Source organism: Tenrec ecaudatus, chromosome 2, assembly GCF_050624435.1.
Source record: "Tenrec ecaudatus isolate mTenEca1 chromosome 2, mTenEca1.hap1, whole genome shotgun sequence".
Lineage (NCBI taxonomy): Eukaryota > Metazoa > Chordata > Mammalia > Afrosoricida > Tenrecidae > Tenrec > Tenrec ecaudatus.
Genome location: NC_134531.1, coordinates 150,299,778 through 150,309,258, shown reverse-complemented (window position 1 = coordinate 150,309,258; position 9,481 = coordinate 150,299,778).

Here is a 9,481-nt window from a genome sequence, read left to right as displayed (position 1 = left end):
AAGGCATGTACATAAGTAAATATATTTATATATGAGGTTGGGGAAATAGATCTATGTGCATAAATTTATAGGTTTAGTAGCAGAAGGACATTGGGTCTCCACTCAAGTACTCCTTCAATGCAAGAATACTTTCTTCTATTAAACTGGCATTCTATGATGCTCACCTTCCCACAACTGCTGAAGACAAAGCGGGTGAATAAGCAAATGTGGTGAAGAAGGCTGATGGTGGCTGGCTATAAAAAGATACAGCATCTGGGGTCTTAAAGGCTTGAAGGTAAACAAGCGGCATTTGCTCTCAGAAGCAACAAAGCCCACATGGAAGAAGCACATCAGCCTGCGTGATGATGAGGTGCCGAAGGGATCAGTTATCAGGCATCAAAGAACAAAATATCATATCATGGCACGCTCACCTCCCGGATACTATCGCTGAAGACAAATGGGTGCATAAGCAAATGTGGCGAAGAAAGCAGATGGTGCCCGGCTATCAAAAGATATAGAGTCTGGGGTCTTAAAGGCTTGAAGGTAAACAAGTGGCCATCTAGCTCAGAAGCAACAAAGCCAACATGAAAGAAGCATACCAGCCTGTGTGATCACGAGGTGTCAAAGGGATTAGGTATCAGGCAGTATGAGAACAAAAAATCTTATCATAGTGAATGAGTGGGGGAGTGTGGGGTGGAGATCCAAAGTCCATTTATAGGTCACTGGACATCCCCTTACAGAAAAGTCTTGGGGAGGAGAAAAGCCAGTCAGGTGTGATATAGCAATGATGAAACATACAACTTTCCTCTAGTTCTTAAATGCTTCCTCCCTTCCTGCCCCCTCTCCCCATTATCATGATCCCAATTCTACCTTGCAAGTCTGGCTAGCCCAGAGGATGTACACTGGTACAGATAGAAACTGGAAATGCAGGGAATCCAGGGCAGATGATCCTTTCAGGACCAGTCATGTGAGTAGTGATACTAGGAGGGCTGAGGGAGGGTGGGTTGGAAACGGGAAACTGATTACAAGCAACTACATGTGACCTCTTTTCTGGGGGACGGACAACAGAAAAGTGGGTGAAGGGAAACATCAGACAGGGCAAGATATGACAAAGTAATCATTTATAAATTATCAAGGGTTCATCAGGGAGGTGGGAGCGGGGAGTGAGAGGAAAATGAGGAGTTGATGCCAGGGGCTTAGATGGAGAGCAAATGTTTTGAGAATGATGAGGGCAATGAATGTACAAATGTGCTTTACACAACTGATGTATGTATGGATTGTGAAAAGAGTTAGTATGAGCCCCTAATTAAATGATTTTTTAAAAAGAGAGAAACAATGCTGTTGGTACCCGGCTATCTAAAGATATAGCATCTGGGGTCTTAAAGGCTTAAAGGTAAACAAGCGGTCATCTAGCTCAGAAGCAACAAAGCCTACATGGAAGAAGCACACCCAGCTTGTGTGATCACAAGATGTTGAAGGGATCAGGGATTAGGTATCATCAGAACAAAAAATCATATCATTGGGAATGGGGGGGGGTGGGGTGGAGTGGAGACCCAAAGCCCATTTGTAAGCCACTGAACATCCCCTTACAGAAAGGGTCTCGGAGAGGAGACGAGCCGAGCCAGTCAAGGTGCGATGTAGCAACGATGAAACATACAACTTTCCTCAAGTTCCTAAATGCTTCCTCTCCTCCTTCCACTATCATGATTCTACCTTACAAATCTGACTAGACCAGAGGATGTACACTGGTCCAGATAGGAACTGGAAACACAGGGAATCCAGGGTGGATGATCCCTTCAGGACCAGTGGTGTGAGTGGCGATACTGGGAGGGTGGAGGGAAGGTTGGTTGGAAAGGGGAAACTGATTACAAGGATTAACATATAACCTCCTCCCTGGGGGATAGACAACAGAAGTGGGTGAAGGGCAAGCTATGACAAAATAATAATTTATAAATTATCAAGATTTTAATAAAACAATATATTAAAAAAGTGAAACAACCAATGTATGATATAGTAGGTTGTAGCTTGTAAGAGAGGAAGCAGGTGATGAATGAAATTCCACAAAATGTGCATGAATTGTAGAATATAAAACTGATAATCTACTCTATAATCCTTCACCCAATTCACAATAAAGTTTTTAAAGACAGATAGAGGATAGACAGATTAATAGATAGATAGATAGATAGATAGATAGATAGATAGATAGATAGATAGATAGGTAGGTAGGTAGGTAGGTAGGTAGGTAGGTAGGTAGGTAGGTAGATAGATAGATAGATAGATAGATAGATAGATAGATAGATAGATAGATAGATAGATAGATGGAGGGAGAGGTGTTACAGTCAGAAGGGTATGAGAGTTTGGCAAAGCTATAGATGAGCATATGCCAGGTTCCTTCCTTATAGCATAACAAACCAACAATAACCAAAAAATCGGAAATGAGGTAAAGAATTTTTAAAAACAACAGCATTCTCTCTATAGCACAAGGTGACTGAGTGGAACAGATTTTCAAATAAAATGGGCCAGTGCTAAAAAAGGGTCTTATTGCATATTGATTGGGATAGGCCCAAGGCATTGGGATGAATAATTTACACTTCTATCTAGGCAAAAGTCTAAATGTTTAGTACCAAAATACAGAGAGGGATGAGTGAGAAAATGAATATGTGAGTTCTAGTTAAGACATATTTCTTTTATTGGGGAATTCCCCCTCTATTCCCTACTCTCGGGACCCCATTTTCAGGAAATTAGACTTTTACAAACCAAGTCTTTCTCCACATGTTCCAAAGATGTTGACTCATAAATCCTAAAAATGCCCATATTTCCTAACTTCCTTCTGAATGCCACTCCTGACTGCTTTCCTCGGATGTAGTTTTCTGTGTGCTTTTCCTGTTCTCACTGGACCGTCTTAGTCTTTGTCAGATGGGTTCTGAGGAAATGACATGGGGGCCACAGGAAGAAAGAAACCCTAACTCCATAGCTTCCCCAGGATGATTCCTATGAGGCAGACGTTCGACATACCTCCACTGTCCACTTTTCTTTACCCTATTTTGATACTAACAGTCCCTAATACAGCCCTCTACTCTCCTGGGTTCATAGTCCTTTACAGTGGCCACACAGAACTCATAGGTGATACTCATGACTATGAGGCTTATTGGGGAAGTGAACAAATTACCACACATCAGGCTGTGAACACATCAGGGGCACAGTCCTCCTGTCCACAGCAGCACATCTTTTCAGGCCCGTTGGCAGACATATCTCTTCTAGTTCTCCTTCTCCTTCTGGCACTTAGCCTCTTGGTCATGTGGCTCCTTGGTCTCTGTTCTGCTCAAGCAAGTGTTACAAAGCTTCTCTATCAGGATAGATGCCAAAGGAGTACCCCACTCTGTATGTCAGCCACCTGCCAAAGGCCCTAAGCTTCACTTGGTCAGTGCACTGGAAAGCCCACTTCTCTGACTCCTGCTCTTGATGTTGCCACTCTGCTCTTTCTCGAGGTCTCTTCTGCCTGTGCTGCCTGTACCATTTCAAACATGCTCCCGTACGTGCTTCCGAGAGCTCCGCTTTCTTGATGGTTGCACCAGTGTGTGTTTGTGCTTCAGAGGTGGCTCACTGTCACACCCACATGCAATGAGAAAACTGACCAATCCTGAGTGAGAGTCCTTTACCACTTGTTTATATGCCCCCAGCCACTCACAAGGACTCTGGATAGAAGAGCCATGCTAACCAATTTCACTTCGCCAGAGTTTTCCTTTAGTATACAAAACAAAACAACAACAAAACCCCTCACTGCCATCTAGTCCATCCTGACTCATAGCAACCCTATAGAACAACGTTGACTGTCCCTGTGGGTTTCCAAGCAGTTCCTAAATGCCCATTTGGCCATAAACCAAGAAACCAAACTCATTGCCATCAAATGGATTCTGACTCAGAGTGATGCTACAAGACACAATAAAACTATGCCCACACAATAAAACTACGCCTGTGGGTTTCTGAGACTCTAACTCTTTATCAAAGTAAAGAGCCTCATCTTTTGGGAGGTTTCAAACTGCTGACTTAGTGGTTAGCAGCCCAATGTGTAATTCACTATATCACCATGGTACAGAGCCATCCTACCCCCAAACGGATTAACCTTCCTTTGGTCGCCACAATGTATCCCTTGTCCAATAGCTTTCCACCTTTTGAGTAACTATCCCAGAATGCATCAGCCTCATCTTTCCCTGGCAGATGCTCACTATTCTGCCATGCTCCCTCTCTGACCCCCGTACAGCTCACACTCCACAGTGGAAGGATGCTTTCAAAAAGTTCAATCATGTCCACTGATTGCTGCTAAACGTTTAACAACTGATCTCTGTGGTGAGGAACTATCTGTATTTGTTACAAATTTTCTAAATACAAAGATTATGTAACACAATATACAAATAATAAAATATACAACATTCTTCATAATAAATTCAATGTAACCAATGGATTTTTACAGAATATTTTCAATAATTTTTGCCAGACTATCTCTTGTATCTTTAGGCAATCTACAACTGAACATCTTGACAAAAATCTGACTATAAGTAAATGCCTGATGACTATTCAACTAAGCAAAGAAGCCACTCAAGTCATTTAAGTTTCAACAGAAATGTGCTTAGTATTTTGATACTGATGAAGCCGCTGAAAGTCAAACAATAAAGGTAAATGTTGGGATTTCACTTGCCTTTCAGTGACTTTAACTTGTTTGCTAGATCAGGTTACAGCTTTAAAATACTGAAACTAAAATTTCCCTAATATTTGTGTTATCACAATGCTACAGCTACAGATTTAACACATTTTTAAATATACTCTTCATTGACATAATTTCCTTGACCATTTTCTTAAGTCCAGTTCATCAACAAATCAAATCTTGATTTGTAGTGTTTTCCCATTTCCACAATGTAAATTACTCCACAAGGTTTATTTCAACTTATCAAAATCTCGGAATGCCAAATTGGGAGGAGATGTGCAACAATACACTTTTATGTAGCAGGCCCATTATAGAGACAAAATAGAAATAACTTCAAAAACATTAAGGGTAATTTTAAAAAGGTCATTCTGAGTATGCATTACCTCTATTTTAAAAATATTTTATTTTAAATTTTAACTTAATTGTTTTTGTTATTGTAAATATATATGCATAAGCTACAGCATGGGTCAATGCAACACTTTTTACTCCTACAATTCAACAAAACCAATCGCATGGATCTTGCTGGGGAACCATCACCTCCTGCCACTGTCAGACTTCCATCCACATAAAGAGCCGCTGAATGCTAACTAACCAAAGACTTCCCTTGTTCCCATTCCCGCTGCCCTAGTAGCTATTGTTAAACACTGGTCTCCACATTTATCTGTGTTTTATATTAGTAAAAATTTTAATGATGGCTATCTTTAACAACCAGCTTGCAAAATGCTTGTAAAATTAACAGCTCTCACAAGCCAACAGGAGCTCACTTTAGCAGGCCACTAAATTATCACTCGCTTGCTTAAAATCATTTTAAGGCTGTTCTTTGCACTGGCTATCTGGGGGAATGAGAGAATGAGGAATAATGACAATGTTTAACAAAATTAGCACATGCTTTTGTTGTGGTGAATTGATGGTGTGAAAATTAGCCACTCCCTGTGTTTTGTTTTTGTTTCGTTAAGCTCCTGGTTTGCTCATCATCCCACTTGAGACGTACAGATTTCCTGTGAGACAGATGTGCTACCTATAACTTTGCTCCTTTTACAGATAAATTAAGTCTGAGAAAGTTTAGCTAACTAACCCAAGTTCACTCAGGTAAGTAAATGGTCAGATGGGTTCTCAAACCCAGGGCTTTATATTGAGGAGTAAACAAAGGCTAGAGAAAATGAAATTGACTGTTATGTCAAACCAACAAATAACCTTTGTAACACTTTAAAGTCTGATAAAAAAATTGACTCAGATCTCGCCAAGGAGTCCCTATTCAAGGACATTTTAGTGTCATAAACCCCATTTGGAAGTTAGCTTAAAATGCACACCAACAAAAACACCTGTGACCTAACAAATGAGGTGCAAGAACGAAAATGGAAATGTAGGCTCTCAAAACTCAGTTAAGAGAATCCACTAGAAATGGGGCAGATTGAACCCATCTCTACTGAAGGAAGTTAGGACAAAAGGAAGATTAAATCAGAAGAGGAAGAAAGCTAGTGACATAATGGCCAGCCACAAATGCCACAAATGAAAAACAAAGTAGGCAATGCTCGGTACAATTATTCAGTGTGCTTGCTCCAATGTCAGAAACAAACATTAGGCCCCTGTTCATGGCGATTTTTATCTCATTCATCTGCTAACTTTGACCTCATCATTGACTCCGCATTTCTTAAACTAAGTTCCGACAGCATAAAGAAGATAGACTTAACTAGGGCATCCATAGACCATTGCATGCATGTGAGCATAAATTGAGATATTTCAGGTTCCTTATGATGAAACCATCGAAAGCATCATGAGAAGCAGCAAAAACGCAGGGGAGGCTGGTAACAACTTAGCATTTCTCAGTGCATGTAATTCCAATTACAAAAGTCAGTACCAAAGTGATGTTGCTTATGGTTAAGAATTTGATGTGAACTGTTTACAGTAGACATATCTGCTGTGATATGAAACTATTGTGGTATACAGAGATGAGGCCTTCATAGCTCAGCAGGGTACCCTTGAACCTCTTACCCTATATTGTGAAGTAAGAATATATGTGTTTTCCAAAGTGAGAATATTAAAGAGGCATCTAACATCTAGGAGAACCGCATGAATACTTTCTTAAAGTATACTCTGGCAATCAGCCAAGGTAGTTTGTATTAACCTGATATATAATTAACATATTCCAAATTAATGTACATACAATTTATATTTAACAACAAAGCTGCAAAGTGCAGCTAGGAATAGAGAGTTAAGAGAGGATAGAAAACTTGAGCCAGGACAAGGAATCGTGGGCTATAGGAGGTCCATCACAAGGAGGTGTCTTTATGTGATAAACAAGAGAGGTTGGAATGAGTGCGGTGTATGTGGTCTCCCTTCTTTAACTTCTCTTAACCAGACATTTCTCAAGGCATTGATCTCGACTAATCCTTATCCATTTTGTTGCACCACACTGATGCCCAGGGCACGCTGGAGACTGGCGCCAGCTTCCTTCCTGTGTGCCATACACTTCTGCTCCCACTACTGCTCCCACTCTCTCGCTTAGACAGTCCCCTGGGGCTCGCCTCAGAAATGTGTTTATGCCATTTGGGCTTGTCATACTCCAGAGCTTAGTGGAATTAAATATTAAGTAAACCAATGCACTACAAAGGTGAAGATAAGTATCATTCTATGAAATCTTAAGTAGAAAGAAGCCATGTGATATTTGAATACAATTGCTATCAAATCGGGTAGATTTTTATTAGATTAGGTAATTTTAAACTTTGGGGCATGGGATAGTGGCAGAATCATTAAAACGTAGAAATCTGCACTTATGCAAGAGCTTTACATTTTTTGCAGACATGGACTTAAATGATAATAGAATTTATGAATGAACTTTTTGAAGCCAACATGTTACAAGTATCTTTATTCTTTGCTCTAGTTGAAAACAGTCAAACATGAAAAATACAACTATATTATAATTGCTAACGATGACTGAGCACTTAAGCACAAGGAGGCTTCAACAAGTTTGTGAAAAAATTATTTTATCACTTAATCCCATTCCTCCATGAACTTTTTGAAGCCTTCTCGTACATTCTAGGAATCCATCTAGGCATTTCACATATATCAAACTTATTATATTAATCAGAGTTAGTACTATTATCATTCCTATTTTCAGATGATGCAAACCAATGCACAAAGAGGTTAACTTAGCCAAGTTTATATTCCTCATAATAAAATCAAACTAACTTGTTCTTCACTCCTTTTTGTACTGATGCAATGTAGATACAGTTTCGACTTGAAAGAAGACATGAAACTCCTGTCAGTGGGCTCTGAAGAGCTTTGGATCTTCATCAGAAGATCAGCAAATAAATGCTCAGCTTTAAGTTTAAGCTTTTTTTTTAAATTTAGAATCTGCAGGCTTTAAAAGAAAATTATTTCCACGATTTAACTAAGCTTTCGCCTAAATTAAATACCAGTGCAGGCACAAGTGCTAGGAGGCTGCTCTGGTCAAAAGAAAGGGGCAGGAAATGGTGGCCTTAAGGACCAGATTGGGGAATTGGGATCTGCCGAACTCTCGAATATGGAATAGCTGTGGATCCTCGGAGAGGAGTGTGGCATAATTTAGTTGCTGTTTTAGAGAAGTAAGCTGGCAGTGAGACTCGGGTTAATTTCAATAGAATGGAGATAAAAAACCAGATGAACGGAATGGGAGTAAATGAATATATCAATGACTGTTAAATGTGACAGTAGCTGGATTAGTATTCAGTTTAAGATTGTGCTGGCCTAATCATATAGTCTCCAAGACCATATCCATTTCTCATTTATTTATCCATTCCAACATGCACCAAGCACCTACTTTGCACTAGTGAGACAGTGGTGAGGACAACTCACACATAATCTCAAATAAGCACAAAGATAATGAATTAGTCTTGCAGTAGTCCAGCAAAGCTATACTATAAAAACACATAATGGCTGTAACCGTGTTTTATTTATTTGGTTTGGTCATTTTTGTCTTAATTTTGGAGATCAGGTGTTCAAACACAGGATGATACAAGAGGATCTTCAATAATACTTATATAGTTTTTAATATGTCTTCCACCATAACTCAGTATAATAAAGTGATGTGATGTTCAGTTGTTATGTTAGGCTGCATTCTCTAGAGAAGCAAAACCAGGTATACATACACACACACACACACACACACACATACACATACCACTGTGTGGGTCAATTTGACTCACAGTGGCCTCATCAGTCAGGAGGGTTGAACTGCCCCTGTGGGTTTCCAAGATGAACTCTTTACAGTAGAAAGCCTCATCTTTCTCCCTCAAAGCAGCTAGTGGTTTCAAACCGCTAACCTTGCCGTTAGCAGCCCACTATTCTATGGAGGATGGGGGGATGGGGGTGGGGGTGGGGTGGTGTGTGTGTGTGTGTGTGTGTGTGAAGAGATATATTTTATCAAGAAAATGACTCACATGGTTGCAGAAGCACATACATCCGGTCTGAGGTCTATGATTAAAATGTTAAGCTGTATGATACTCCTGACTCATGTAACTTTGTGGGCTGATGAGCCCACGATCTGCAGGAAGACCACAGACTGATATCAGGAGGCAGTGGCAGATGAATCCAAGTTCATCAGGTCAGGATTATGATTGAAGAGGCCAATGAATCCAAGATTGGAGGTCAGGGTTGGCAGGCAATAGGGCAGGCCATTGGCTCAAGTCCAACAAACCGGTGGTCAATGAGACAGACGCATGATCCAGACCCAGAAGAAAGCAAGCAAGCTTTCCCACAGCACCTTTATATGGAAAGTGGACCACACCCCTGAGGGGCTTTCAATTACATCCTGGTTGTGAT